The following is an 8,712-nucleotide window of genomic DNA, read 5'->3' as shown; positions in this document are numbered from 1 at the left end:
CACTTTGCGGCCTCACGCACGGTATCCCCACGGGTGTCGCCTTACCTTTGCCCGGGACCGTTTGCGCCTTTTGGCTCACGTATATGATAGTGTCGCTAGCATCCATATGATAAGGAGCCCGGGCTGACATGACTAGTCGTAAACCCAAAGTGGCACAGACTTACAGGGACAGGCATCCATGACCCAGCTTCGAACGTGTCGGTCATCAGCAAGTGGGTCCGGGCTGTAGCACTGGGCTAGCAGGACTCCGGTAAACCGGGCTGTAGCGGGCTAACAGGACTCCGGTACTCAAAGCGTGACATTTCCCCGAAGGGACAGACACCGGAACGAAGAAGGACACATGCCGGCCAGCCTAAGTGTTCCCGAGCAGTAGCAAGCTACCATGGCTCAGCGGTAACACTAGGAGACATTTCCCGGTAAGAGAGGCTACTAAAGATAAACAACTAGATAGTCAGATCCCACACATACCAAGCATTTCAATCATACACACAATATGCTCGATATGTGCAAATACAACGAAGCATCACAACATGACTCTACGACACAAGTACTTTATTTAAGGCTCAGGGAGCCATACATAACATACACAAAGGTACGGGTCTCACGACCCAACATACAAGTCATACAGTCATACAAACCAGCAGCGGAAGTAACTTGTCTGAGTACAGACAACTAGTAAAATAAAAGAGGCTTGGAAAGCCTAGCTATACTACGTGGTCCTTCACAAGCTCAGGGTCACCACCTGGGTCTTTAGCCTACTCGTTGATGTCAACGTCTACATAGAACCCATCAGAAGGGGTTGGAGCGTCTTCTGTAAAATGTAGATTATAGCAACATGAGTACAAAGGTACTCAGCAAGACTTACATCAGATCCTACATATATGCATATTATCAAGAAGGGTTGGTGGAGTTATTGCAGCAAGCCAGCTTTGACTCTTGGCTAGACTATCCTACGATACTCCAACTTGAAATGGTTTTGCGCACACGAGTCCACTACTCACCACTTCAATACACTACCGAGGATCCGCCTCCGTCTTCCTACGGAAGAGCCATCCTCGGCACTCACACTTATCTTGAGGCTTTTAGCAGTTTCCATTTACTTGTCTATGAACTGTATAGGCAACCAAGTAGTCCTTTACCGCGGACGCGGCTATTCGAATAGATCATGATAACCCTGCAGGGGTGTACTTCTTCATACATGTTTCCACCACTTAGCGTCTGCACACGATATGTGCTCGGCAGACTTCAAGCGAAAGCCGACGTGGGTGTAGACCACGACCTATCTAAACACTTAAGCCTCTAGTCCAGGTTTATCGCCTATTCAGGTTCCATCCGCAGGGAGTCCGACCAAGGTTTCCCATACGGCCCCGAACGATGTGAACAGGGTTCCCGAGATACCTAACGGGTATTCGGTACACCGTGCCACGTACCTACCGCATCACAGCCCACCCCTACGGTCAGCGCTGTCCACGGCCTCCAGTAGGCTACAAACACCAGAAACTACTTGCAACTCCTGGACAGAGAGCTAGGGTGAATAAGAAGTCGAGCGGGGTCATATTTCAGGGCCCAATGCATGGTAGTAGCTGTATCTTAAATCACACATACAGATCTCAGTGCTTAAGGTCGGCTTCAATGAAACAACCCACCATGTACTCCTACATGGCCTCTCATCGATACCTTTACCAAATCGTGTTCCCCACACCACTCTCATTTCCGACATAATCATTTCACTCTAGCCATCACCCAGATGAACCAGACCTGACACAACTCTAAGCATAGCAGGCATAGCAAGGTAGGAACAACACATACATATGGCTCAATCAACTCCTACATATGCTAGTGGGTTTCATCTAGTTACTGTGGCAATGACAGGTCATGCAGAGGAAATGGGTTCAACTACCGTAGCACACAGCAGTTTGAAACGCGTTGTCTTAATGCAGTAAAAGAGAGCAGGAGCGAGAACATGGGATTGTATCGATATGATCAAATGGTTGGTTGCTTGCCTGATGGTTCGATGCACTGATACGGTTCTTCATTAGGGTAATCACGGTACTCCTCGGAGGCAGAACCTGTCGCAAAGGACATCGATACACAACCATCACCAAACAATGTGCAACAAAATGATGCATGCATGAAACATGGCAATATGAGTGTGTTGGGCTAATGCAACTAAAACTAGAAGGGTTTGAACAAATTTGAATCAAAGATTCAAATTTCAAACTCAAACATGGCCTTTTAAAGTGCTTTTCCTTGTTCTGCTTAAAACATCAATTTAACTTGTTTGATCATGCATGAAAATAGTACAGATGGATAGATTGGATTTTTCTGATCATTTTTCATATATAATTTGTCCAATTTGGAGTTACAGAATAAAAGTTATGAATTTTTGAAGTTTAAATAATATTCTGGAATTTCCTGATTTAATTTAAATCCAGAAATATAATTATTGTGCCAGCATGACGTCAGTGTGACATCGGCAGGTCAACGGAACAGGTCTGGGTCAAACCTGACGTGTGGGGGCCACACGTCAGTGACAGGGGGGGTTTAACAGGTTTAAATTAATTCTAATTAGGGATTAGTGGCGCTGGGGCCCACTGGTCAGTGTCAGGGGGTTAACTAACAGTGGTTAGCGCTAATCCTAATTAGCTACAGGGCTGGGCCCACCTGTCAGGGACTCAGGGGGGTCCTGCCGTGGTCAAAGTGGGTCAAACCCACCGGCGACATGACGCCGGCGAGGCCCGAGACGGCGGCGCGATGCGGGATCGCGCTACAGGGCACGGGCGAGGCCGTGCTTGGGCTCGTTGGAGAGCCCTTGCTCCCGCGCGTCGAACGGTGGTGGTGGTCGTGCCTGGGGTGGTCTGTACCGTCGACGGCGAGCTCGTGAGCGGCGGCCGGAGTTCGGGTGCGGTCGGAATCGGCGTTGCAGGGTGTTTGGGGAGGCGTTGGTGCGTGCTGCGTGCTCCTAGTGAGGTGTGGAGCACGATAGTGTGCTCGGTTGGGTGCTACGGTGACCGTGGCCACGACGGCGACATCGCTGGCGGCGTCGAGCTTCAGAGCTCAAGGGGGCGGCAGCTACAGAAGGCTAGGGACGACGGGGCAAGGGGGAATCGAATCGGTGCCTCACCGCGGAGCTGCAGGGATGGTTAGCGGGCTCGGGGACGGCCGGAGTGCAGCGAATCGACGGCGATGACCTCCGGTGGCCGAGGAGGGGAACGGCGACGTAGGCGGCGGTGCAGGGCTTCCGGAGACCCGTGGAGCGGTGGGGAGGAAGAGGGGGTCGAGGCGGAGCTCCTGAGCTAGTCGGGGAAGCAAGGGGTGGCCGGAGACGGCTGCTGTGGCGAACGGCGGCGAGGGTGGTGTTCGGCCGTGTGAGAGAGAGCGAGGGAGAGGAGGGAGGAACTGAGGGAGAGTGAGAGAGAGCAGGGGGGAGGCGTGGCGTCGTCCGGGGCATCGAGCGAGGAGGGGAGGGCAGGCAGGCAGCCGAGCAGGTGGCGTGGCGCGGTGGCGCGCGCGCGCGCGCCGGCCACACTCCCCTCCCTCTGTCGAGGACGGAGACGACAGAGGAGGGAGGCGGGCTGGGCCGCCTGCTGGCTGGGCCAGCCAGCTGGCTGGGCCGCACAGTGGAGGAGCCCAGGTAAGCCTCTCCTGTTATTTAATTTTCTGTTTTCTAATTTCTGACATTTGTTTTGATTTAAATAATATATTAAATCATTTATTTACCTTATGCCAATTTTTGCAGGAGCTAGATATATTATTCCAGAGCTGCTTTATAATTGGCATAATATTTGGACATATATTAATATATATAATTAATATATTTCCAATGCAAATATTTATGCATTAATTCCAAATGCCCAAAATAAATACCTATGAGCTCTTAAAAATATTGGTTTGATTTTTATCTCTGTCCACTATTTTCAGGGAGCAACATGAGCATTTTCTTGGACCCTTTTGGACAAATTTTTATTTGGATCATTTTCAAAAATGATTCTGAGGGTTTCACAGATCCCCATTTCAAGTTTCTGGTGAAAGAGTAAACATGATGCAACACTCTAATGCATGACTAGCTAGGGTGTGACAGGGGGATGAGGAGAACCGTTTTCCTGCTCACTATGGTGAGGCGGACCAAATGGCTAGGTTCTCATCCATCGGTGGTTGCCGATACAACAACGGTAGTGACAGGGTTACTCTATTAATGATGTATATCATGATCTTGCATATTCTATGCCCTGATCATCGTAGGCTAAGGTTGCATCATCTTGGGGTAGTTTCAAGGGTGTCACCATCTCCTGGGTCTTCAAGTCCTCATTCCTCGAGGATGTATCTTTTGTTGGTATCGTCTTGTTGTGATGTCGCCAATATTGTGTTCATGAGATGTGGGTGAATGTCTGGCAAGTCATCTTCCTTCTAGATTATCCACGAGGATTACAAGGAATCCAGTGGTCAGGGACATAAGGGTTCTAGCAACCAAAGGTTTTGAAGGGGAAGAGATCAATAAGGAAAGTACACCTTAGTTTTCGAAAAACTGAGAAGGGAAGAGAAGTACAGATAATTTTGAAAACTAGTAGTAGTTTTGGAAATAGTTTTAACCTAACTAACGACCATGCTAACTAAAGCTTCCTACAGTCAGGATGGCTCTGATACTAGCTCTGTGGGGACCCCGACTCATAAGTCGTGATCAACGAATGCACGTGTATAGTTATCCCAGAGACCAATGCTCACTGAACACACAGAAGCTGAATAACAAGAGTCTTACATCCACACATACCGTCTTACACAAATTATGACCATTATGGTCAAGTCTTACATAGATAAAGCCATAAGGGCTGAATACCAAATAAACTTAAGCAGCGGAAATCTTCGTCGATAAGTAGAACCCATGCCATCTGCCTTAACCCTATAGGCATTCTGACTGGGAAATGTCCTAGTTCGCATGTTCGTCTCCAAAGAACTCTTCTTCGAACTCCTGTTCTTCCATGCCTGGCTAATTAAATAACCAGTGGCAAGCCAATGAATACTTTGAATGTAATCGCAAGCAACCCATGATGGGAACAAGGCACAATAATGCAATGATATAGCACTAAGTAGGTAGTTTGCAGAAAGCAAGTTTTGAGTGCAATGACATGTTCAACAACTTGTAAGACATGCATCAGGAGAATTCAAGTAACAATGAGGACAGGTTACAGATATTAACATAAATGGAGTGGGCACCAACCCAACTCAATCATGTCAAGTCCTTTTACTTGACCCAAGTAGTTTTATCAACTCATACACACGGTTGTGAAACTCTGGACGTAGTTTAAGCAGCACTGCCCAACTGTCCTTGACCGTGGACACGGCTATTCGAATAGTTTTACACTCTGCAGAGGTTGCACACTTTACCCACAACATCCGGGGAACTTCCATGTCATCCACGACCCGCGATACCTCAAGTACCCGGGGTAAGCACCCGATCACTATCTTTCCCTAGACGACACTAACAAGGAGTCCACTCGTTGTTCCGTATCCTCACGATGCACATCATACGAGACTCACTCGAGATCGTGATATCCGAGAGGGGACACAATGGTGTATCCGGTGCCCTTTGAAAACAGTCATGGCCGCCCTACCTGGCACGACCCCGTCCCGAGAGAGAGCACCAACTCTCCCCCGTCACTAGTAATGCAGGCTCCAAGCTAGTATCAGCCTAGGTAATCAATAGTGTCCTTTCCCATACAAGGGTAGAGTGGTTGCGCATGTAAGGTTGGGACAGTCGACAAAACTTAAATCTAATCTGTTTTCGAAAACAACACACACTTGCCTCGGTCCACCACTTCGTCATCAAGTGGTTACCCATCTCATCATCTCCCTCAGGCATAAGTGGCACCCGACGGGGTTTTCGAAAAGTCTTTTGAAAATACCTTGTCTCCTTCACCATGCATATACCCGTACCTTTTTGCGTAGCATCTACTTTTAGCATCCTCATAAGAAGGTAGGGTCATGCACAATGCAAGTATCAACGAGGAAGTACGGTGGCAAACCATCAAAGTGGTTACCACCCCATCATGATTCCGTTGCAACAACAATATGGTGCTATATGGCATGCATAAAAAGGGTTTCATAGACATGGTCAAATGGCTGCTTGCCTGGTTCATCAGAGTCTTGAGATCTTCTGGTCCTTCTCCAATTACTCCGTCTACTTCGTCAACTAACATCGAAACAATCATAATAAGCAACACAGCAAGGTAGAAAATAAAAGTGCTCTAAAAATATGGATTTGAATTTTCCAGGACTTCCCTGGGCATATGAAAAATAACCAAGGTGGTTTCATTGGAATTGGACTAGTGAATATTTCTGAACATTTCAATATTATGGAATCAAGGGGTTTATGATTTGCAAGAAGTGTACAGAAATATATTTTTTGAAACATGAGCAAAGGCACCCATTTAGCAAATCATGATTTTAGAAGCATCTGGGAGTTGGTTTCACTAGATTTGGAGTTCAAATGAATTTCCTATGAATTTGCAAAGTTGACAAATATGAAGAAATGGCTCATTATTTTATGTGGTACAGAAAGTATTAAGTAAATTGTTCGTAAACTAAGTTATGAACTTATAAACATCTAGGTCTTTGAATAATGTCATTTAGATCAATTTTGAGCTCTTTATGATTTTCTAAAGTTCATCACGGAAATGGAAAATGTGGTTTTGATAAATATTTCTGAAGAGAAAGTTTTTGAGAAAATTGTGCAAATAGCACCATGTGATAGATCATGATTTGTGGATCCCCAAGAAATTTGAATCATCAAATTTGGAGTTGATTTGATTTATTTAAGTGCTTTTGAAGTCTACTGAGAAAAAGAAAAAGGAAAAGGAGGCTTTACCCTTATCATGCGCGCAAGGCGAGAGATAGGCAGCGGGTTGGCCCAGCTGCTCGGCCGCGCGCGGGCTGTTGACGCAGTAGGTGCACTCGAGGGAGTACGCCTTCCCCGAGCGAAGGCGGTGGCAGGCAGAGTCCGTCTCCACTTAACGGGGCAGGGCGAGGCCCACTAGTCAGTGGCTCAGCCTTGCTAGCTGACCGACAGGCGGGGGCCGGCTGTCGGGTTCGTCTTCCTCCCTCCGCTCGAACAGATCAGCGGCAGGAGAGACTTGCCATCGCTCGCGCTGGCAACCCAGGCAACTTCCGGCGACGTTCCACCCACCTGCATGGTCAGAGCGAAGGGGCGCATCCATCCATGGGTCACACGCATGCCGGAGAGGACCAGGTCAAGGAGAACGCCGACCGTGGCGGACGTGGCCGACGGTGATGGTGGGCTCGGCACCTTGGCCTCCGGGAGGAGTAACTAGAGCGCAGGGGACCTCCGATGGGGCTGTGGGGGTGCAAAGATACCCATATATGGACAAGAGGGGGCTTGGGCGTCGAGGATTTAGGCGATGGCCAGCGGCTCGGCTGCGGCCATGGGCGAGGCTGGAGGGCGCGGGAGGAGGTATGGGTTAGCCTGGGTGGTGTACGAGAGATATGGGGAGCAAATGGAGCAGCAAGGAGGGCCTGGAACGGCCTTAAGTAGGCGAGCCACGGCTCGCCATAGACCCATGCGCCGGCAAGGTCGTTGCCGTTGCTGTGGGTCATGGGGCGCGCATGGGCATGTCTGGGGTGCTCGTGGGTTCGGTCCAGAGCGAGGGAAAGAAGAGAGAGGAAGCAGGAGGGGCCAGAGGCGCTGCGCGTGTGAGGCTGCTTATTGGAGCTCTCGGGCGGCCGGTGCGCGCGCGAGCAGGGACAGCAGGAGGGAGAAGGAGAAGGGGGACACAGGCGTGGCGTGCCGAGGACGTCGAGGAGCATCGGAGGGCGTGAGGGGGAGAGCCGAGGTGGCCGGAGGTGCCTGGCAGGGGGCGGCTACAATGCGGGAGCGCACTATAGCGCGCTCCAGAGCGCCCAAATGGCCGGCATGGCCATTTTCTATGCAATATGGGCGCGGCCAAAGATGTCTGGTAGCTCTAAGGGGAAGTAAATAAGAGGGGAGGAGCATTGGATGCCCTGGGGAGCCAGTAGGAGAGGAGTGGGGTTGAGAGAGAGAGGGAAAGGGGATGTCCAGAGGGGTAAATGAGGTGGTTTCACCCCTCAATCATTGAGCTGAGATGCAGCCATTATTACTAGAGGTAGAGGAGGACTTGGGGGGGCTGTGGTAAAAAGTTGAGGCCATGGAGAAGAGTGGAAGAGGTCAAAGTAGTTGTTTTGGTAAAGTGGCAAAAGGTGTTTGATATTGGTTTGGGCAATTAGATGATCTCCATTTGTCATGAGGCTGAACAGGGTCAAATGGTATGAGAAAATAAGATGTTCCACCAAGATTGAGTCTATTTGGGAAAAGTTGCCAATGCAACTTTTGTAAACCCTAGAAATTAGCAGAAATGAACTTGTGTAGATCTAGTTGGGCAAATCACTTCTCCTTCATGCACCACTTGGTGTAGTAGCCTCATTTGGTCATGTGAGTATGCTCACCAAACTTGGGGTCAAGGAGAGAAAGTTGGTAGTACAAAGTTGTTCAAATTAGATTCTGATCAGAGAGGGTTTTGGGGCACTTTGATCAACACAGCATTTTCTCCAACTTGTGCCATTTGGTCTAGATTAATTATTAGACCATTTGAGCATGTTCACAAGATTTGAGAGCATTTGTACATGTTTGGCAATGTAAGGTTGCTCAAACTTCAAGATGGACAAAAATGGTTTTGAGGGGAT

This window comes from Triticum dicoccoides, chromosome 1B (assembly GCF_002162155.2).
Source record: "Triticum dicoccoides isolate Atlit2015 ecotype Zavitan chromosome 1B, WEW_v2.0, whole genome shotgun sequence".
NCBI classification, from domain to species: domain Eukaryota; kingdom Viridiplantae; phylum Streptophyta; class Magnoliopsida; order Poales; family Poaceae; genus Triticum; species Triticum dicoccoides.
This window is presented reverse-complemented; position numbering follows the sequence as displayed.